This window comes from Apostichopus japonicus, chromosome 16 (genome assembly GCF_037975245.1).
Source record: "Apostichopus japonicus isolate 1M-3 chromosome 16, ASM3797524v1, whole genome shotgun sequence".
NCBI classification, from domain to species: Eukaryota; Metazoa; Echinodermata; class Holothuroidea; order Aspidochirotida; family Stichopodidae; genus Apostichopus; species Apostichopus japonicus.
This window is the reverse complement of record NC_092576.1, coordinates 7,054,403-7,078,867: the sequence shown is the minus strand read 5'-3', so window position 1 is coordinate 7,078,867 and position 24,465 is coordinate 7,054,403. Positions and strand designations below refer to the sequence as shown.

General features: G+C 38.7%; 1 protein-coding gene and 1 long non-coding RNA gene across 4 annotated transcripts in view; both read left to right on the top strand.

Annotated features, from left to right (window-relative positions):
• Nucleotides 1-24,465, top strand: part of LOC139982611 (uncharacterized) — an 89,970-nt gene that overhangs the window by 15,662 nt on the left and 49,843 nt on the right. The gene's annotated exons all lie outside the window — the stretch shown is intronic.
• On the top strand, nt 1,137-11,034 carry LOC139982893 (uncharacterized). Of its 3 annotated transcripts, none has more exons than XR_011798420.1 (5): nt 1,137-1,495; nt 3,437-3,605; nt 5,042-5,188; nt 6,065-6,201; nt 6,669-11,034. It is a non-coding gene; the product is annotated as an uncharacterized lncRNA (long non-coding RNA). The 3 variants fall into 3 exon arrangements; XR_011798419.1 differs by having other exon boundaries at nt 5,020-5,188; nt 6,072-6,201; XR_011798418.1 differs by having other exon boundaries at nt 1,141-1,495; nt 5,020-5,188.

Below are 24,465 nucleotides of genomic sequence, written 5' to 3'. Positions count from 1 at the left end.
TCAGTATTTAGGCATTACAATAGTATAATTGTTGCATGTATGGTTTGAAGAGGCCTTTACCGGGAGCACCCGTGATCACGTCTCTGGTTGTTTCGCATAAACTTTCGGCATTTTTACCTTCATTTCTGATGCTCAATTTTATAATCCTTCATTCTACCTGTTGGTAACTCTGCTAGTCTAACTAATCGACCGTTTTTTTTTTACAATTTGTGCTTTACTTATCTCGCCAAAAAGTGCCCCACATCCGAGCTCCCTGAGGGCATGGAAACTTTGCTTTTAATTCTCCCCCTATGGCGTAATGACATCTGTGTCAAATACCTCAAGATTGACACCTTCCTTGTGAGACGTGAGTTCCTCTCAGTCAGATCCGGGAGTCTGATAAACAATGTATTATTTGTCAAACAATCGTTAATCGACAATTATCACGCAATGTGCATGTTTATTTGGCAGTTTCTGTAGGCACACAGATTAGGCTACAGTGCTTGCATAACTGTTACTATGAGCTAAGTTACCGGTGGCAATGTGTGTCCTGGTGAGATAAGAAGAAAGAAAAGGAAGACCAAAGCATACATATGAAGCCAATTTACTTCTTTAAATTACATATTTTTACAACAAGAGAATAACGGGAAACTGACACTGATCATGAGTTGGTTAGATTCATCAAAATTATTCTTCATTTAGTGCAGATCGTCTGGAAATATCAAACTGCAAAAAATGTAAGTAAATTTAGTGAAATTTGTGATGTACTACATAGTAGCCTATTAAGGGGTGAAGTTAAGAGAGTATAGGGCTTATCATGCTTATAGCTTAGTAAAACTAAGAGACCCATTTATTAGATTCCTTTGTTACTTCTAGTACAACATCGTCACTAAATCTCCCATGCAAACTCATCAGTTTCCCTTAAAATCATCTCAAGATGCAACAAGAATACGGCAAAACCATGTTGAGGCCTGCAGTTCCGCATAAAATATAATCCTACATGACCCACGAACTATCGATTGATAGCGCAGCGCGATCTACCGATGCTTGCGCTAACGACGGATCCATAGATAGCGCAGCGCTATCGATCGATGGCGCAAATCGGTCGATAGCGCATGACATATATATATATATATATATATATAGAGAGAGAGAGAGAGAGAGAGAGAGAGAGGTGGAGCCAGCTGTATGCCTGCGTTTTTGGTCCGTTTGATCCAGCAAATGCGCAGACGGGCATCAAACGGACCAGTTGACTGGTCCGTTTGATGCTTTGCATTTGCGTAATAGGTCCTTTTGGTGATATTGGTTAGTTTGGTGATGTGGTCCGTTTGGTTCATCGTTGTAGACAAACAGGCTCGTTCGCGATGATGAATCGTAAATTACACTAAATAAAACGTGTTGCGCGACCAGCTCAACTCAACGCTGTTGAACGAGATATTTCATCGTATTTCCTACTTACCGGAAGATATTATCGATTCTTTCAGGGATGATGTGTGGATAAGCGGCTTCTTTATTGGTGGGTCAAGTAGAAGTAAAATTTTCTTTCTATTTACCAAAGTTACGTTGAATTTGATATCAAGTTAGCGTGAGACCTATGCCGTTGCATAGGACGCCTTACGTGTTACTGTCGTTACTATAGCCGTATGTACTGTAGGCCTACATGGTACTTCGCATACTGAATAGGTTATGCTTAAGCATAGGTTCGGTGTTTTCGTCTCTTAATTAAGTAAAGAAAATAGACATTTTCTTCGGCCAAATCATGATAACATGTCAAGAAATTAGTCATTAATCAATCCTTTGTAAAGGCGGTGCCTAACGTTTTCCCATGGCCTGACAAGACAGTGATTCGCATAGGATACGCTTATCATATATATCCTAGGCCTAGCCTAACTTGGGCTTGGTGTATAACTTTTGGTCTTTAGTTTAGTTAAAGCAAGATGTACGCAATCCTGATATCTTCCCGAGATATGAAAGTATAATCTTGTAGAAATTTTATGTGTATACTCTGCTGCAGTCTTTTTAAAACAAGCTCTAGGCCTAACCCTCCTCCAATTGTGTTAAGCCTCAAGAGTCAAGGAAATTAAGACGATGTGTCAAAAATATTTCAAACGGGCAGTAGCCTAAGCCTTTTCTTTAGACAGGGTAAAATTGTTTTCAGGTCTATGTGGTTCAATGCTGGTTATTTTAAAACAACTACTGAGTCTAGTTTTACCCAAATTCACAATCTAGGCCTAGGTTGAAACAAGCACACAAAATGGGGTCTGCCATGAATGACACCATATATTCAACCCAATTTTGGGAAAGAGAGATGCATAAGATATAGCTATCCATGTCAACAAATACAAAAGTTACATTGAAATACTTAAAACAAAGTGGCTATTGTTACGACTAGTTGTAAGAATAATTTCCGACTACGCATGCGCAGTTGCTATTTTCATGACCAGGCGTACTATTTTTACGACGAGTAGTAACAATAATTTCCGGTTAGGGTTATGGTAAGGGTTAGGATCGAGGTTTAGGGTTATGTTTAGGGTTAGGGTTACCCCTACTACATGCGCAGTTGCTTTATTTACTTTACTACTCTTGAATTTGCCTTTGTCGTAAGAATAGTTTATAAATAATTGTTACGACTCGTCGTAAGAATAGCCACGGCCTACTTAAAACACACTCACTAATGTGACAGTTGTACAATAACTTCCAAAACAGGTTACCGTAACACAAGATTACTGTACTTCCACAATTACTCTCACAAGACTCTGTACAAGAGGTGTGAATCTACATAGGCCTCAGCCTAATTACTGAAGGCTACGGTATACCAAAGTGTACTGACTGAGTATAGGCCTACTGAATATCAAACCAGGTACAAAAAATTGCCCCAACTGGGAAGTGAGAACAATAAGCCCCCTGTTGCATTCATGACACCAGGGTTTACTACATGTAATTTAGCCTTTAATTGACGCCTAAAGTAACATTACTAAGCCTACTACAGTTATGCATACTAACTTTTTTAATCTATTATCTTTATGCTCATCCCATAGCAATATATTTTTTCAATTTCGTTATATGTTATGCTTAAGTTCAAATTTGGCACCTTGCATGGGGCCTAGGTTAGACCTTATTCTGGAGGTTAAGTTGTACAGTCATTGTAGGCCTGGCATATTATGTTATATGGATAGCTTAATGACAGATAAGATGATACAAAAGTTTGTCAATGTGAGGATTTAATTTTAAGTAGCGTGAAGAGCAACTTGAAGGTCATGTTTGGCATTATGTAAACAGCACTGTGTGGTTGCTTCCGTAGAGGATTTCCAGTATGTACTGTTCGTATGCTTTTAGTACAAGGAAAAATACTCTTTCAGAACAAACCAAACAAGTTGCTTCTGCAAATCATACAGTGTGTACAGTACCTTTCATACAGTTTGCTAATTCCATATCATATTTATTTATTTCTCAACAGTGTTAAATATCTTTTGCAACAGGTGATTGAACTTGATGATGATGGCATTTATAGTCCCAAGGTACTGTCCTACAGAATGGTATCCACACAGATGATCAGATATAGTGGTGTCCAGCTACTGTTCCTATAGTACAAAATGCTACACACAGTTGACCAGAACATCTGTATGGTGAGTGTACATACAGTCGAAATAACTTTATAGCAAGTGCCATGGGAAGAGAGGAAGGAGGTAACCCAGCCTAGCCTAACTTGGGCTTGGTGTATAACTTTTGGTCTTAAGTTTAGTTAAAGCAAAATGAACGCAATCCTGATATCTTCCCGAGATATGAAATTATAATCTCTTAGAAATTTTATGTGCATACTGTAGTTGTAGTCCTAACTCCCATTGTGTTAAGCCTCAAGAGTCAAGGAAATTAAGACGATGTGTCAAAATATTTCAAACAGGGGGAGTAGCCTAAGCCTTTACTTTAGACAGGATAAAATTGTTTCCAGGTCTATGTGGTTCAATGCTGGTTATTGTAAAACAACTACTGAGTCTAGTTTTACACAAATTCACAATCTAGGCCTAGGTTGAAACAAGCACACAAAATGGAGGCCTGGGTCTACCATGAATGACACCATACTGTATGTTCAACCCAATTTTGGGAAAGAGAGATGCATAAGATATATCCATGGCAACAAATACCAAAGTTACATTGATATACTTAAAACACACTCACTAACATGACATTTGTACAATAACTTCCAAAACAGGTTACCATAACACAAGATTACTCCCACAATTACTCTCACAAGACTCTGTACAAGAGGTGTGAATCTACATAGGCCTCAGCCTAATTACTGAAGGCTACGGTGTACCAAAGTGTACTGACTGAGTATAGGCCTACTGAATATCAAACCAGGTACAAAAAATTGCCCCAACTGGCAAGTGAGAACAATAAGCCCCCTGTTGCATTCATTCCAGCAGGGTTTACTACATGTTATTAAGCCTTTAATTGATGCCTATAGTAACATTACTACGCCTACTACAGTTATGCATACTAACTTTTTTACTTTATTATCTTTATGCTTATCCCATAGCAATATATTTTTTTCAATTTCGTTATATGTTATGCTTAAGTTCAAAGTTTGCACCTTGCATGGGGCCTAGGTTAGACCTTATTCTTTAAGTTAGCAGACTTTCACCTTAGGCTTGGCTCAAGTATATATTTCTAGTTAACAAGTCGGTGCCCCTTTGGAGGTTAAGTTGTACAGTCGTTGTAGGCATAGCATATTATGTTATATGGATAACTTAATGACAGATAACATAATACAAAAGTTTGTCAGTGTGAGGATTTAATTTTAAGTAGCGTGAAGAGCAACTTGAAGGTCATGTTTGGCATTATAATGTACAGTAAACAGCACTGTGTGGTTGCTTCAGTAGAGGATTTCCAGTATGTACTGTTCGTATGCTTTTAGTACAATGAAAAATACTCTTTCAGAACAAACCAAACAAGTTGCTTCTGCAAATCATACAGTGTGTACAGTACCTTTCATACAGTTTGCTAATTCCATATCATATTTATTTATTTATTTCTCAACAGTGTTAAATATCTTTTGCAACAGGTGATTGAACTTGATGATGATGGCACTTGTAGTCCCAAGATACTGTCCTACAGAATGGTATCCACATAGATGATCAGATATAGTGGTGTCCAGCTACTGTTCCTATAGTACAAAATGCTACACACAGTTGACCAGAACATCTGTATGGTGAGTGTTCATACAGTCAAAATAACTTTATAGCAAGTATTGTGGGAAGAGAGGAAGGAGGTAACCAAATAGTTTATTTGCCAACTCTTTGGCAACAAAACAAGTACAGTATCTAAACACTAAAGCATGTGTCTGCATAATAAAACTCTAAAGTGTGACAAGAAGAAGGAAATTGAGAATAATCTAATATCTTAATTTGTAGGAACCTTTGCAGACAGTTCCCTTTTCCTTGTTTTGGTGAAACCAGTCTGCCCAACCTAGGCCCCATACTGTCAGTTCCTTAAAACTGTGAATTTTTTTGCATTCTATGTGTCATTGCACACAATATATAGAATATGTTTCTTACACATTACCTTTCAAACATAAAAAAACTGTTTCTTTAATCCAAATGTCTCTATAGTCTTTCGTCACTGTTGAAGTTATTGAAATGGCACACCATGTGGTCATAGACACAACTAAATGCCATTAATTAATTGGTAACTTTCTTGCAAAGTATTGTTATTCAAACTGTTGTTCTTATGTCAATTTGTTAAGCTGTGTATTTAGTGAGCTGGTCTTGACTACTATTTGCAGTTCACAAGACCCTACTTAATAGTTTACATTGTGCAAGGTGGCAGTGCACTTAGAGTCGATCTATACTATTAAAGAAAAATTGAAAGTCTTGCTCGCTCATCTTAAATATGTTGATGATGCTGGCAGTAGATGTGACAGGATATCAGAAAATGGAATCAGTAGAAACAGCTTTTTCTGGAGTATATTTAAAGCGATACCTTGCATACTTGCATATGTGTCTCCTGAGCATTAAGGTGTAGCAATAATTATATAATTGTAATTGTATACATTACACTCACGCTTTTCTCCACATCTCTTACCAAGTTTGCAGATGCAGGCCACAAATGGCAATAACACAGAGAGCATGAAAATGGGCCAAGATAGAGTTCACAGAGAGATGACCACTGAGTATGCGTAGAGCTACATGGATATTTGGAATGCACTTTTGATTCCATGAAAAGGTAAAGAAATCTGCGTTATGTGTCTTGTATGTGCACACCCATGTAATTGATTTTTGGAGTAGTTACTAAAATTGTAAAATAAGTGTGTCCAACAGTAGCCTGAGTTTAATGAAACTCATACAATGAGTCCTGTATTAGTAAATGACAGTAAAATATACTGGAATAAACATCTTAAACTATGGTTGGCTAGTACATAAACAAGACATTTATGTCTAATTGAACCAAGCAAAGGAAGAATTGCTTTCTTTCTCTCTTTAATTACTCCAAAGGAAAAAGAGGTGTATTTCAAACTTGTATCAAAATCAGTATAAATACTATCTATATAAGTACTATTTGCAAAGGCAGTTATCTCTCCATTAGGAATATTGGTCGCATAAATCATAACATTACTGAAGACACATGTGCATTGCTTGTCCAGACACTTGTAACCTCAAAATTAGATATATAACTGTAATTCTCTTCTGCAGTCTGTGCTACCATCGCTCATTGATAGCTTCCAACGCGTACAAAACTCAGCAGACGGCCTGATTACTAGTGCTCGACTAGAAGGGTCTACTAGAATGATTCTGAGATGGCCAGTCCTTTGGTATGGTTGTTCAATGCATGCTACTAACCTGGAGTTTTTGTTATGTTTGAAATCTCTATTCAGTTAACAAATCATGCATCTCTTAGTTGAGTTTTATTGAAACACAATACCGTTTGTTATCTAAGACATTTTAAAGCTTTCGGAGACCTTCTCCAAGGCTTTAGGTTAGAACGATTGCAGTTAATGGGAAAACAGCAGTGGTTAGTGTAGTCTTTCTATGACAATACTAGTCTTTTTGAAAAAATTCTGAATAGGTCATAATAATTAGTGTTACTATGTATTAGGAAATCCCGACCTTTCTACTTTGGAGCGTTACCATAGTTACTAGGGTGGTCCCAATACGGCCATCTTTTCGGGGTTCCACCGCTAGGGTGTCCCCTTCCCAAAATAGATTGAAACTCCTAGGTGTGGCACTTCTCCGAGTGGTAAGGGGGTAAGTTTGAATAAAAAAGGCCAATCATCCAGCACAGAGTGTCAGTAGCATGCGCCATGAAGGCATTAAATGCCCCCACCACTCCCCATGCCTCTGAACCGCCAAAATAATCTCAGATTCATATTCAGCGCCCCAAGTAGCACCAGATGAAATGTTATTCGTTCGTTCTGGAAACATCAAATTTCGGGTCCCTGCCCCCTCCCAGTGGTTTTTTGCCCCTAAAGCCCACACACAACACCCATTTCCAAAATAAACTTCAGATTCGTGATCAGCATGTCGAGAACTACCAGAAAAGATACACATTGCCCGTCTTTGCGACAAAAAATATTTTCACCCAAAAAAACCGTAAGGGGGTACCCCTTGCAGTTTTTGCCAAAATTGCCCAAAAAATGGATTTCGTCAAAATGAAGTCACATGAGATTATCCATGCCCAGGATCCCAAATCTGCAACTCTGAGATCCATATCTGCTTCCGTTCAGGTGATACGTGGTCCCAGAGGACCCGATAGAAATATGTGCTCTTCATACGTGCAAAAGTTGGAAAACTCCCTCTTGTCAACCCCCCTCCTGTCCTCTCTGAAGTACCCATCGATATCAAATTTTGATGTGGAGTAGGAGAAACCCTCGTCATTGTCATACACCAATTTCGTGTAATTATCTGACCGGAAAAGGCCTTTTGTCTATATGATTTCTATCTGTGCCAAAAATAGGTGTTTTTGTCTTGAAAAGTTTTAAAAAGTACCTCTTTTTGGTACCCCGTCCTTTCCACTGAGGGTATGTGAAAGGGCTAATTTTTTGTTATGTGGGAGACGAGAGTGGTCGGGATGTGTAGACAACTCATACGGTAGCATTAATTATTGGGAGGGGGTATAGTCTATATGTTTTGGAGGCCCCCTCAAAAATAGTCGTTTTTCACCGGTAGTAGCTACTGTACCCTATACAAGGACGCCTACGTCAACATTTGATTAGTTTTTTTACTTGAACTTAAATCAGGCCAAGTTATCAGTAGTGAGTAGTAGACACACGTAGGTGGGTGCACTGCCAATTTCAAGTCCGAGGCTACTTGTCTCCTAAATGTCAGCTTTTTACCACATGTCCACATGATTTGTCCCCTATGAAGGGGCCTAGCTCTTGCAGGGCGCTTGTGAAGCGTCAACTATGTCTTGAAACTGTAGGCATGGTTTCCCCTAACCCTAATATGCAACTCCTCTCTGCATAGCCCCTTACCTTGTTTGTTTTTGGGGACACCCACTTGGGCCTGTGCCCCCCTCCCTAGGTTTTTGGCCCCTACGCCCCCCACACAACACCCAATCCCAAAATAAACTTCAGATTCGTAATCAGCGTATCAATAACAACTAGAAAAGATACACCTTGCCCGTCTTAGCGACAACAATTATTTTCACCCAAAAAAACCATAAGGGGTACCCCTTGCAGTTTTTGCCAAAATTGCCCAAAAAATGGATTTCGTCAAAATGACATCACATGGGAATATCGATGCCCAGGATCCCAAGTCTACAACTCTCAGGTCCATATCTGCTTCCGTACAGGAGATACTTGGTCCCAGAGGACCCGATAGAAATATGTGTTCTTTATAAGTGCAAATAGGTAATAGGGATCACAGGTCCCGGTTGTCCATTTTTAGGTACCAGTCGTCCTTTGGTCTTTATTGAGGGTTTTGATACTTTGTACCAATTAAATATAAAAAGTAAATATGACAATATCATTGAGATCATATTTGAGTATAAAAATAACCCAACATGATCAATTACAGGTCATTTGTAAATAGAGTAACAGTAACGAAATGCAACCTAGACTGGTAGCCGTTGGTTTTAACAATCTACAATAAGTGGCCCTTCGAGTAGAATTTATGCAATGGTTTGAGTTAGCTATTCAAAGCAATCCCAGAACTCCTGTCAGTTATACTTATAGGATTAGTTCAGGTGTCACAATGTTTATCTTATATGAAAGAGGACAATAAAAGAACCCAATAGTGAAGAAATTATTCCAATTCATTTTCCGCTTAGGAGTTTCTATCTGATTGTGTAGATTAAAGTTCTATCTGATTGTGTAGAAACTGCTGAAATCAGACTAGGTGTGACGTCATATCCTCACATACCTGAAAAGTCTTATTTGATTAAATTTGATTAAGTTATTTTATTAAGTTAAAAGTTATTTTATTAAAATACTTTGTACGATTTTATGACTTTTTTTACTTTTTCTTGGTCCAAATCTAGTGAACCAACAGTTTTCTGGACCAAATTTTGATAATGCCATTGGGCTCTTGTATTATCATTTACTTTAGTATAAGAATTACTGAATGGTACCTGGCCATGTGTGATCCTAAATATTCAGTAGAGACAGTGTCATATTGTATCAACTAAAGTTGGTATGATGATAATATTGGGTGATGACATATACAACACATTTGAGTACTTTCATCAATGGACCATAGTGCCCATTGGGCCATTGTCATCAATCTTTTGTACAGTTCCAGAAACTTTCATGTCCATTGTGACTACTGTCACATATATCAGCTGTACATTTTATATCTTATTAGTCTAGCCTCCGTCACTAATGGGGAGTGGGTGGTGTATTTTATAGGCACTGATCACCCAATCCTTGACCGAGAGGTGTTCATCTGCCATCTGGATGCCCGAACTGTTCTGAATCTCTGGATGCTTTCAGTTTAGGTCATGTATAGTGCACACCTCCCACCGCACCGCTTATGTGCGTTTCTGTTGTGAGGGGGCCAGCGGCCCCCCACCCGTCAGTAGTTCCTAAGCTGCTGTGAACCACTGTTAGGCCATGTTGATTTCTCTTATAGTGCTGCACAGCCTATATTAGCTCTTGACTGATCTTCATGGGCTATTGTTCACGATACCTTCTTCTTTTTAAACTGGATTTATGGTGCATTGTTAAGTGATTTATTTACTTTACATTTACATTACAATTGTCAGTTTGTACAAAATTTTATTCAAAATGTTTTTCAAATGTCAATGGCTACTTTCAAATAGGATGTCTATTGTGCCAGTACTAAAGAATGTGCAATATATGTGTTTGTATTGTTGTCCAGACTAGACGATACCAGTTTGCATAGATAATACCAGGACAAGACAAGGACTGGACAATATCAACACAAAGGTCTTGTTCTGGTATTTTCCAGTGCTTGTCTTGTCTTGTCTGCTGGTATTGTCTGTGCAAACTGGTATCGTCCTGTTATCGTTCAATCCTGGTATTGTCTAGTCCTTGTCCTGGTATTGTCTAGTCTTTGTCCTGGTATTGTCTAGTCCTTGTCCTGGTATTGTTTAGTCTTTTTCCTGGTATTGTCTAGTCTTTGTCCTGGTATTGTTTAGTCCTTGTCCTGGTATTGTCTAGTCTTTGTCCTGGTATTGTCTAGTCCTTGTCTTCTCATGGTCTTGAACCTTTTTTCTCATTTGACTTGTTGCTGTAAATACAATAGCTTCTTTTAATTGAAGTTTTAATTGAAGTGTTTGTCTTGTCATTGTACCTTCCATTGTACTGTTTTCTCTTTACATTGCTTTGCTGTAAATACAAAAGCTTCCCCCTGTCCCCTGCATGTACAAAGCTAAAACTAACACGGCTTGTAAATACACCGTCTTGTTGCCGTGGAGATCACCTCCCTACCAGTAGTTTAGATTTTTTATTTCTTTTTTTTTCTATTTTAATTAAAGTGTTTGTCTTGTCATTGTACCTTCCATTGTACTGTTTTCTCTTTACATTGCTTTGCTGTAAATACAAAAGCTTCCCCCTGTCCCCTGCATGTACAAAGCTAAAACTAACACGGCTTGTAAATACACCGTCTTGTTGCCGTGGAGATCATCTCCCTACCAGTAGTTTAGATTTTTTATTTCTTTCTTTTTCCTTTTTCTTCTTAATTTGCAGATCCCAGTGATGTGTATTACTTGTCTCTCTCTTTGTCCTTTGTGGGTTTACCTACAGTACCCTCTTACTGAATAGTTGATTAATAGTTAAACCCACGTAGGACAAAATTAAAGCGAGAGAAGACAGGAAGGGAATATACTTTACTGAGATGTGTAGCCACTGTCAGCCATCATAACTTTGTCAATAATTTGTCAATGAGTTGAGCTGTATTAACCTACTGCTACCTCACTGCCTCTTTGCTTGTTAATTTGCTTTAACGCACATGACAGTATAGTATACATACAGGCATGTAAGCTGTATCCATACTGTCATGTGCGGTAGAAACTTCCAACTACATTACACTCCAAGTCATAGAGATTTGTGTTTTTTTGTCTTTAATTGGATAATGAACCTTTTAATTAGGGTAATTTTTGTTATGTTATGTGCCAATTGTAGGCCGAAGGGGGTTGTTTGATTTAGAGCAATGATTGTTTGTTTTATTATGTATGTGGATCTTAATGTGTATTTCTATGTACTTCTCAGGGTGTCTGTGCTCAGGGTTCTGTGTTGTTTTTTGTTTACTAATTATTTCAATAATGATGCATTTAATTTAATTCTAATAGTTTTTATGAATTTAAATTTGTACAGATTAATGAATTTGAATTGTAAATTATTGAAATAAATAGAAAAGAAGAAAGACATAAGGTCTTAAGTCTTATGTTGGAGTCATTTTGTTCTGCACATATAATTTCACAGTGCTGCTTAAGTATTTCTTTGTTTTTCCTCAGCTTTAACTATGTTGTTGTATTTATAGCAGAATTTCCATAACTGAGCAACAGTTAAAGCTATTCAGTTCAAATTTTCAGAGAACCTCTGTTGAAAAATTTGCCATTAATGCATGAAGCCAGATATTGATTACCATGTGTAGTTATCAAGTAATGGTCATATCTCTAGCTCGTCAAATAAAATGTTAATTAATTTAGTACTTAGAGAAAAAAAACTGGCTTCATATGCACATCAGAGACAAAATTTTGCATGCCCAATATAAGTTTGAGGAACTATATGGGCTCCCATGCTTCTCATTGTAGTACCCTCACTAGGTTCCAGCGTGACCGGACAAATACCCCCTGGACAATTACCCACCGGACATTTACGCCCCGGAGAATTCCCCCAGGATAACTACCACCCCGACAGATACCCACCAGACAATTACCCCCGAGGACAAAAACCCCCCGAAAAACTACACACCTGGACAACTACCTCATCGGACGAATACCCCCTAGACAATTACCCCCCGGATAAATACCGCAGGACGAGTATCCCTCTGGACACATGCCGTTAACTATAGGGGACGGATGCAGCGACAGATATGCAGGTATTTTTTCGAGATTAGTTTCCCGGGGGCCTAAAGATATACCCTGGTCCCTCGGGCAACTGCGAGAGGATATTTACAATTGGGTCAGGGTGCCGGTTAAACAGGCACCACTAGGGTCGTCGTGTTCCCTGGCACTTAACTTCCTGACTTTTTAAAAAGATTCGACCTTTTCATATACAAGCCCCCAAAACTCCTCGATAGTGTTTGTCAATGGACCGAGGCCCGGGGCAAGATAGGTTGGGATGGCAGTTGAAGAAGCATGAGGGGGGGGGGTTGGGCATTAGTCACTGATGGTAGTTACTATTAATTTACTATTTTTTAGAGTGACACTATTCTGTATAATTAATATCCGAACATTTCTGGCTTATTGCGACTTACAATTTTTAAGTTTTCTTCTGAGTAATTTTACTTGATGTTATGTTATGTTAGTTTTTTTTATAGGGCTTTATACTGCACTATTAAATTTGGTTACAGTACATCAGAAAAATAACCTGATATATCAGATTAAGAAAATTTGCTTTCATGGCCTTAATGGGCTTTCGTACTACAGGGTTCACCAGCTGAAGGTGCGCTTTGTTCACAGGCTAGAGGGGGGTTACTTGGGCACATTCTGGTATAGTTGGGGTAGTAACCTGGGTGAGGTATCTGTGCCGGTGTATTTGTGCATGTTGAGTTTTCCCAGAGGTTATTGCCGGGGCATGGGGGTAAAAGTCCTCGATGGTAATTGTCAAGGGGGTACTTGTCCCGGGGTACTTATCCTCTGGGTTTTTTGGCCTTGGGGTGTATGTCCAGGGGTAGTTGTCCCGGCACAAATTATTATCTAAGCGGAGCGCCACCTTCGGTTGGCGCGGAGCGTACAGGAAATTTTTGGGTTTTGATACACCCCAGATCACCAGAAATGGCACTTCCAGAGCATGAGAATGACCAACCCGATGTACACTTTGGCCTGAGAACCAAGTATTTCTCAATATTTGTTTTCATCCATAACCTTTCTGAAGATTGTCACCCGTCCTTCATCATGTTTGACCTCATCTAATCTCCCGTGGATCATTGCTTTTATAGGTTATTCTACGTCGCGGCCTACAATACCCATCATTTCCACTTTTCAAGGTTTTAAGTCCATTATATGTTCAGAATATTAAAATTCACATTTCTCGTTAGATTTACTTCAAAACCTACCCATAATATTGAACAATTATCTGTGGACAACCAATCAGGGACGTAGCTAGGATCAGATGATTAGAGGTGAAGAAACTCCAAACTACCAACTGAATAGATTTTTTCCAACTGAGTGTAGGTGTGTCTGGGTGGGCCCTAAAGGGCTTTACGACTTTGTGTGTGTGTGGGGGGAGGGGGTAAAAAAAACCGGTGTTACTTGCTAAACGTAGTCTAGCATCTTTGCAGGAGTGGGCAGTAGAAAACAATAGGTTATGATGTTGCAGACAGTTGCACATCAAAGCAGGACCACACCATTTGTTGCTGGTTTCTGTGCATGTACACTCAGAAAAATTAAATTTACAGTAGTAACTATAAAGCGAAGCGCCACCATCGGTTGGCGTGGAGCGCTAGGAAATTTTACAAAATGGCAACCCAATAGCAGCCAAAATGGGAGCATCGGTGCCTCTGCAGAGACCCTGACAGTCATAATTGCAAGGACACTGGGCAACAGAACCCTAAGATATTTAATAATAATAATGGACACTTTGTATAGCGCCGGTATCCGCCCGAAGTAGCTCATGGTGCTTTGCAGAAAAAAAGATTACATATATGGAATTTGGAACAGGTAAGTTTTTAGATATATCTTGAAGGTTCCAAGGCTGTTGACAAGTCTTACTGATTGAGGTAAGTAATTCCACAATTTTGAGGCTGCACAGGAAAAGGATCTCTGGCCCCACCGATTCCTTGAAACACTTTTAAGTGGAGTTTTCGTGTTCACTCTCAGCTAAATTGAAATGACTGGAATGGTAGGGGAAAGGTCTAAGTGGAGGGTGTGTCCCAGGGTAAAATTACTCAAATTACAATCTTCAACTCGAACCTGAGTAGATCTATACGGGCTCTGTGTGGATACTGTGAAGTAGGAGGGCACTGCGTACAAATGAAGGTGTTTTTTTTAAAATTCAGAAAACTCAAAGGAGGTTTAACCCCCCCCCCTGGATCCTCTCTGCTGTATCAAATTACATCCCACCAATAGATGCTTTGCATCAATACCAACATGTACTGTGGTACATATGCAACACTTAACTCTCACCCAGAACAAGATAGGGGTGGTGCCCCAACTACGGCAAGGTATATTTTCAGGGCAAATATATAATTATGATATGGGGGAGGCATGGACTTCGCTAGAGGGGGGTGGGGGTGTCTAACACCCCCCGCAAAAAAAACTTTGTCCAACTGACGATAGTTGGAAAATCGGAATTTCCGACTGTCGCACTTTAGTTTATCTAGGCCTTTTCATATATTCCTGTGATTGTGAATGACCTAAAAATTGAAAAATCTAGGTCAAAATTGACCTTTAATCAGTCAAATTAACCACGCTTTCCTTGCCACAAATTGTATCTCGCCATCCTTATACTCCACCATACAAAACTGCGTATGATTTTTAATACTCTGAAAATGCCTAATAGAACTACCGTCATAGGCGTAGGAGCCCAAATTGATTTGGGGGGGGGGGGAGGGGTGAGGGGGAGCTGTAACGACTTGTTCGATAAATATAAACAAATTTTTTCGCGCGCGTTAAACATGTTAATGTGCATATCATATAGGCATACATCGGTTATTACATCGCATGCCAATAACATACAATGATTTTCCGTGTTGTATATTGGTTAGAATTATTGGGGAAGTCGTTACAATATTAATTATAATAATAATATAAGTTTAACCATTGCAAATACATTGCAAATGATTTTTCTTTCAGTAGGTGCCCGAAAAATTATCAGCATATTGCCCGAATTTTTGGTTGGTGGGGCGTGGGGGGGGGGCTAATAAATTTGTGAAATGAGTGCCAGTGGGTACATATATATCGAAAATGTTCGGAACAAAAGTGCAGTCGCGAAAGATGGGGTGTCTGACTGACACTGACCGCATCGTTGACGAGTAGCGCGGAGGGGTGGGGGGGGGGTACAAGGCAGTCGGAATTTTCTGGCTTCAAAACCCATCCAGTTGGATTTTCAGCCACTACACCCCCACCCAAATTATAATGCCTTGGCTACGTCCCTGGGGAGGGGTTGGTTGTTCCTCTTCGATGAGTTTTTACTTGTCAAAAGGCCTTTTCATATAAATGATTTGTGTTGATTTTTTTCTAATGCAAATGATTAGCCTATATGATTATATAGTTGGGGTAAGTATCAGATTTGGTTGGGGAAAGGGTGGGCAGAGTTAATTACCCCCTTCAATAGCTCCACCACTGAATATAGTACTTTACATATGCAGATATGAAAATGAGGTCATACTAGATACTCTGCCCATTTGAAATGTTTTTGATGAGATTTTTTGGGTAGCTTGATGAGTCCAAGAAATAATCTTAACTGACAAAAATCCAGTCCCTCTGTAAACAATAATCCAAATCTAGACACACCTTCACGATTTTTTTTACATTGTGTGCCTATATACGAGCGGAATGGTATCAATCTGTTTAAAAGTTTTCATGTTAGTTAAATTGACCAATTACGGCGTCTAGCGAAAACGTACGATATACTCATCACCTAAAGGACCAAGTAATTTGCATAAAGCGACTGGGCATTTAATTTCAAATAATTACTACGCAAAGTCGGCCTTCCTTATTTTTTACAACCAGCGATACGTAGTTAAGTCCATATTAATAATAAGAAACATTTTAAGTTCCCCAATTAGATTTTGTTATCTTTTAAGCCTTGTTCATGACTCGGATCATGTCTTTAATTGTCTACTTTTATACCGTGGACGAGCCTAGCGAGAATTCTAGGAAAAATCACCAAAGGGACCAACAGGGACGCCCTCTAAAGTTGTAACTTTGACCATTGCGCGATAGCGCTACTCCTGTCGCTAAAAAATAGCAAAATTCCTTATAATTTTCTTCATTTAGATAATTGGCGGACCAAATATTCAGATAATATCAACTGTTCATTAAGGAACCGCCCCTAAAAAAAACCCGTCGATTTATCAGTTTGTTCATAATTTCTGTCACATTTTTGTTTAACCCTAGGGTTAACCCTAGGGTTAGGGTTAGTGCCATATTTACCATGAAATACCGAATTTTGACATCGGATCTGGTCAGTGATGTAGAAGAACGTCCCAGTTACTATATATGTTTGTCATTTACCATTTTATTCCGTTTAAAATTAATAAAAGGGCTTTTATGGAGCTAAATTGACAAAAGCATCAAAAGGACCACTCAGAACACTTCCAAATTTGAGTAAACTATCATTCCAAAAATTGACGTCACGGGCACATACTTCATTGTAAATGTATAAGATTTGAAAATATCGTGAATTAGAAAATGGTCTTTCTGACAGTACCAAATTGAACACAATTACACAATGGTATAAAAAGTTTTATGAAATATGATAACACCCTTACATGCATCAAAATTGAGTCTTTGCTACCGACCAAGACGTACCTGCATTATACATTCCTTGGAGGATCTTTCAGGCACACATTTTATGAGGTTTAGAGTGGAATTTGAAGGAATAAATTCAGCGAATAGTAAAGATAGGCATATGAGATTCTCTTTTTAGTCTATCGCCGATTTTTTACGAGAAAATCCGGATTTATTAAGCCATGAACCAAACGGACCATTCTATTGCGCAACGACACTGGTCGTTTTGATGCTTTGTGCAATCATGATGTCATGCTGTAGACTATCGTTTCCAGTTGACGATAAAGCTGATTTATTATGTATTTGATGCCTCAACGGAGATGCGGATTTATATCATCCTAACGTTTCATATTATACCCCCCCCCCCTCACATATGCAGTGACAACAGCCTTGGCAAGATGGGCAAATAGGGGGTAAGGATTTTTTTTACTTGGTTGGGGGGGGGGTTATACCACTGATATGGGAAGGAGTTTGACATACGGTGTTGTAAGGTAACGTCGCGTATCCCTTAACTTTGTGTACTGTGTTGTTTTCAGGGACGTAGCCAGGGGAGCAGTGGGGGAAACTGCCCCCCCCCCTTTCAGAATCAAATAAATATTTTAAGACGGTTTTTTTTGTCATGGTATTTTGTCACTGCTTTTTTATCTTGAATACTCGTCAGCTCGTTAACTCGATTACTATCGTACTAACATTCTGGCCTACCGATTCAGCTACTTACTTAGTTTGGCAAATACAATTAGCTAAATTTAGCCTATAGCCTATTACAAGCCTACAGTGTGCCACTGCGTAATAAAATACATATTGCCTACCTGACCGCACTCGAATGAGTGTCACGAACCGTATGTACAACGACGACGTGCCTTCTCATCCTTTCTATGATTCGTCATAAGTTGTTGAACGAACAGCATGTTATGAAGCTAAGCTAGCAATCGACACTCCCTCCCCTAAGACCCCTCCCCCATACCAATCACAAAATGTGCAGACGAGGTGTGAGAAGTTAGTCAGATACCCAATATGAAGGGAACACAATTCTTTCCCCAAAGCCCTATATCTCGTGACCGGAAAAATAACCCTCAGACAAATACCCCCGGACGATTAGCCCCCCCCCACCCAAGCCAATAACCCCCAGGAAAACTCCCACCCGGACAATTACCCCCGAGGAAAACAAAACCCTGGACAACTACCCACCCGGACAACTACCTCCTCGGACGAATACCCCCTAGGGTCGTTGTGTGCAATGGCCCTTTAGACGCAGGAGGGGGAGGGGGGAGGCATGGCTATTAGGGCTATGAAAGAAAAAGAATAACAATCTGATATATCAGAATAATAATCTGATATGTCAGATTAAGAAAATTATCTTTCATGGCCCTAATGGGCTTTCATACTACGGGGTTCACCAGCTAAATGTCTGCTTGGTTCACGGGGAGGGGGAGGGGTGGGCACTGGGGTGTATTCTGGTTTAGTTCGGGTAGCAACATGGGAGTGGTATCTGTGCCGGTGTATTCATGTGGATGGAGTATTCCCGGAGGTAATTGCCGGAGGGTGGGGTTATTGTCCTCAGCGGTAATTGTCATGGGGGTATTTGTCCGGGGAAATTGTCTGGGGGTACTTATCCTGGGGGGGTATTTGTCCTTGGGGTGTATGTCCAGGGGTAGTTGTCCCCAGAGGTATTCCTTATCGAAGGTTTTGTCTGGGGCTGATTGTCAGGGGGGTACTTGTCCTGGGGGTATGAGTCTGGGTGGTATATGTACGGGGGGTAGTTGTCCGGCAACCATATGTCTCATGCATTTCAATGGGCACTATAGTTCCTTGTTTTAAGTAAAATAAGTGTGTTGCATATGTCATCACCCAATGTTATCATCATACCAACTTCGTATCAACTCTCTTAAATATGCCTTTGATCATGTTACATATGAGTAACTCCAATGATCAAGTAAATGCTAATACAACAGAAAATGGAACTATCCAAAGTTGAGTCCAGAAAAAAAGTTGGCTCAAAAGGATTTGGGACCAAAACATCCTAACCAAAAATGGCAGAACAAATGGGTCTAGAATATTAGCTGTGAACAGGGACTTAGCCAGAAATGGAAATGTTGTGGGAGAGGAACAGAATTTTAAAAGGGCATTTATCACAAAGGGAGCATTATAACGCTTATCGGAGCTCCATGATGTACAAAAAATTGTTTGCCCAAAATGTCTCCCACATGGCAAGAAAAAAAGACTATTATAAGAGTTTTGTATTACGTACAGTAGCAGACAAATTTTCAGAGGGAAGAGTGAGAAGGGTCACTTAGTATCATCCAACGTGAAAAGGAGCTTTAATGATTTCCCCTGCTTTTAGTTGAATTTTACTTTTAGGGGTACTCACAGGGGAGTGGAGAGATCGCTCCCATTGCTCCCCCACCCACCTGCCCCCTGGCTACATCCCTGTGAAACTGCTTGTTTGTTTTAAACGAGTAAACATTTGATAGTTTTTTTTAAATGGTTTTGCTTCAAGCGGGCCACCAGGCTATCTGCCCTTTCTCACCGGATTTACTGGATAAACAAAGCAAGACCATCTATTACTGCATCCTGCAACTGGTTTAAAACACTTTGCTGACACTGCTTGTAAAATTTAACATATATATGAATAAATCTATATATGACTATTTTGAATGATGCAGAACAATGCTGGTTATACGGTACAGTAGGTGGCAAGCTTTCCACATATTTTACACAGTGATGTGTATATCACTTGCGGCAATTAAAATATACAGTAATTGTTTGAAATTTGTTACAGAGGGTAGAGCCAGCAGTTGAGGTATAAAACACAAATGTAGAGAAACCACAGCCAATTAGTCACTCCACAATTTTGTATCTTTTAGCCAAAGTGGAAAACATCATTGAGTTCTTGACTGTTTGATTCAATAGTATCTTAAGTTAACAACACAGTGGGCATTGTGCAGACTGCTGGTTGAATCATTTTGACATTATCATGCTTCCTTTATGATGAAACATATATATGAAAGGAGAAACAAAAGCAGATAGAAAATGCAGGAATGGTATTGCCTGATTTGATGTTCCTACGAATTTGTTCTCAGTACAAATTATTGCTACACTTATCACGGCAATGAACATACCAATCATCTTTTGTATCTATTGCTTACTTCAGCCCTTCTGTAATGATTAAATATTATATTAAACATGAAAAAAACATATGAAATTCCTAGCAAACCACAATTCTAATTGTTGATTTTAGTTCACTATGACCATCCTAGTACTAGTACTACTGTAGTGTTGCATCATAAATTTGAGAAGTGTCACACTAACAACCTTCTCTTGTAATGTAAACAAAGTCACGGCTAACTGCAGAATGTTTTGGTCATTTACTCTTTACCTTCACTAATAATAATATAAGTATTTAATTTAAGGGTTACACAGCCTAGTTATTATAGGCCTAAGCTACCGTAAGTTGTGTAACCACCGTAACTTGTAAGTTAGTTAGGCTAGGCCTACACGTTAGTTGGAGTTCGGGACTTCTTGTACACACAGCTAGGTCTACGCAACTTAGACATATGTTTTATGTACAATTTCACCCAATTCAATTGTCACTGATCACTTGTTTTGGCTATAATTTTATGATCTTGAGACGGTTACAGTACGTAGTGTCACATTTTAAGACTTCGAGATCGACGGTAAGAAACGTGATGTTGAATGCACACCAGCTGATGTTTGTTATTGTTGTTGTTATTTCTTATCGTAAGTTCTATTGCTGTGGGTGCACATAAGAACTAAAAATACATTTAGTGTCAGCAGGAAAGGCTTACCTCGTTGTGAAAGTTTTGTTGAGAAAAGGGACATATTTTACGAAATAATGTAGTACGTTATGAAAGAAGTCAAAGGAACTAAATAATAAACAGATACGAAGAGTTGTAAAGAAGGGAAACTGTTAAAACTGTGTAAAATATGAAATTTACGTATAGAGAAATATACGTAAAGTTTTTGTTCTTAAAACAGTTGGATGAAAAAAAATGGACGATGTTTTCCTTTGATTGTTAACCGGAATTGTTGGAAACGATAACTTTTGCCGAATATGCGTGAAAGAAGTACAAACGTAGTCAAAAATACATGCATTTTGAATGTGCATTGGCAACGACCAAACCATTATGAACGAAAGCATCAAAAGGACCAAAAAGTTACAAGCCTATTAGATGCTCTCTATGGCGAAAAAACACCAAAAGGACCATCGCGCTAGGTGGAGAGAGAGGCGGAGAGAGGTGGAGGTGGAGAGAGAGATATATATTAATTTGTATATATATATATAATATATATATACACACATATGTATATTTGTAAAAATAATTATGACACATGATAACGTAATGATGTATACCATGTTCATATATTTTCGAATATGTTAATGAAGCAATAGGTCTTATAATGATACTTCCATGTAAAATTGTCTTCCCTCTAGTCCAATGACGACGATGGTGATGATACAATCGGTAGCGATGAACCGGTCTATTCATGTGTGAACAACGATACGTCAGAAAATATCTATATTGATTACCCATAGGGATAAAGATTGTGTGCATATTTGACCTTACTCTAGTTATTGCAGTATTAAACCCGTCAAACCTCTCGACCAATGGCGAGGTGTCAGATAATAATTGGAATTTAAGATGAAAATTTATTTAATAACGAAGTCTATTATTAGTATGAGCTAGGCCTATGTTAAATACATGTATTAGATTGATTAGTGATATTTTATCTCATCGGGTTCATTTGTCTCAGGCCGATGGTATCGTAAATCAAACGTTTTCTCTTTATGTCACTAAGAATATTCAAACTTAGTGTAGGCTATATCTTTGACAAAGACTTCAATGCCAGTAGAGTACTAAAGATCTCAAAGGGATTCAAATTTTCCCCTCTGATTGAGGTAAGGGGCTGAACTTTTATGGAGGGCCAAAGGCGAAGGAAAGATTTTATAATGGATCTGGTGCTGCCTTTTGGTCATTAAAGCCGATTAATATGAAAGAGATCTACGGATCCTCCCCTATGAGAAAACGGTTTGATGTCTTCAGGTGCATTCTGAGGCAAATTAAGATCATAATTTAGGTCCATATAAGAATCCAAATAGGTCAAAGTTGGCTATGATAAATAATAAGAAATTCTCAAATTTCCCCGGAAAGAATTAGTTTGTGAATTTGTATTAGAGAGTCAGAGGCTAATCAAGTATATCATATGGCATGGGTGCTGCGGTGGGGTCAATGCATCTGACTCTCGTGTACGGGGGCTCGAAGGGCGGGGGGGGGGATAATCTCCCAGAAAAAAAGTAGAAGTAGAAGTGAAATAGTGTATTCTCCAGCATATTATAACTGGCTTTAAATGGAATTTTCTGCTAAGAAATACTTTGTGTAATGTGGCAAAAACAGGGTGAGTGTTGAACATCCGGTAGTAGTGGTCAAGTTATACCGAGGCTCAATACAAATGTGCCCTGCAATAACGATTTTCTTCGAATGAATTTAGGAGGTGATGTGCACGTCTCTCCCCCTCAACCCTCCCCCCTCTACTCTCCCCCTCATCTCCACCTAGCTCCACCCTCATCCCTCCTACTTGCTCACGCCACTGGATCGAAGTAAACTGATTGAACCAAATCTGTAGGAAGATTGTTGAAGAAATAGATCTCGGACCTTTGTGTACTGTGTATAAATCCTAACCTGAACCTGATTCGAGAAACCAATCCAAACACAACTGGTACTAAGAGCTCAAAGTTGGAAAACAGAAACTCATACTCTGGGAACTATTGTTGAGAGGTCATTATGGGATAAGCTACTTAGTAATTATACTTTCATCCTTGTTTCAGTATTCTTTGCCAAATAAAAAATGGTTTCCCACGAATAGATAGATGACATAATCATCTTTATAACTTACATACGTATTTTGTGAAAGTGAAGAAAAAAAATTATCTATCATAATGATCGTGATTGTAAAGTATAATTACATATATTAAATACGATATATTTCTAAGATTGAATTTGTCAATTGCTGTTTCTATTCGTTAGTTTGTTATGTTTTGTTGTGTTTTTGTTTTATTATAATTGTACAGAAAATAGACCTTCATTGAAGATGTGACCAGTGCACATAGGTGGCAATTGTAGTTAGCCTGCAGTACGTAAATATATATTCGTATCAATTTCGCTCTAATGATTACTGTTCAACCTGATGTTACGACCATATACGTAGCTAACACTGACATTATGTGTATAAAGGCGACATTCATTCAATAAATTTCACAATTGTTTTAAAAATTCCTGCAGATAAGATGAGAAAGCGACCTCTAGTACGTATCACATCGAGTTCGTATTTTGCCCTAATTTATGATAACCTGTATTATACAAAATAAGATCTAAACTGAACACAATAAACAATTACCTGGATTTTGTCTCGAGCTGGTCGTCGATTACTCACCGCCTTTATTTAGAGACTTTCATTGAAACCGATTGTTGAGTAGTGATGTAGCGCCATCTTTTATTTGGTGTAGTTTTATTTGTATACTCAAATGCTCCTAATTTCATTGTAATGTTATTTAAACGATGACAGAAGTTACTTTGCAAATGTCTCATTTATACAGGAGCAGAATACACTTTGGTTTGAAACAAGCAAGCAGTTTGTTGTAGTGTAATCTCTATGTCTGTACTTGAGTTGCACCCAGGAACGACAACATACTGATCGCGTGTAACTCCATTTCTTCTTGTGAACTGCAACAAGACTATTCGATCTTATGATCATAACTTGTAACTATCTTTAACATAATATGAGGACAAAACATTAATTAAAACAGGCCTCAAGTTTTTCCAGAAGTCACATCATATTACCACATTCGCTTGTTGTTCTTATTTGACTGCAAAGGCTTAAAGCAAATTATGTGCATATTTCATTTCACCTTTCTCTCACAAACTCCCTCCGGAGTTTCCCTCTGGAGTTTGAAGCTATATGAAAAATGCGATCGCTGGCATGTGTTAGGCCAAGTGGTTGTGAAAGATATTTGCATGAAACCAGTCAGGTGTTAGTTAGACGGGGGAGTTGTCGTAACCGACGTACTTTGCTATGTTTTTCTTTGTTTATCTATGAGAAGCATGGCATGCGGAGTGTAGATGTCTGTTGATCCAAATACCAATTCAAATTTATTTAAAAAAAAGATAAAATATTATCTGTAAGTAGTAAAGTAGAAAAGGCCCATTAAGAGAAGAGCTGCAATGACAAAGATAATACATTTACAGAGAAAATCAACAAAGTAACAAAAAGCTATTCACGGATAGGTAAATTACTTTGATTAAAAACATTTAATAATGCAAATAGTTTTATCAATCGTAAGAAATAAAATAACATCCGAATGTTGTTGTTATCTTAAAGGGAGGGAGGGAGGGAGGG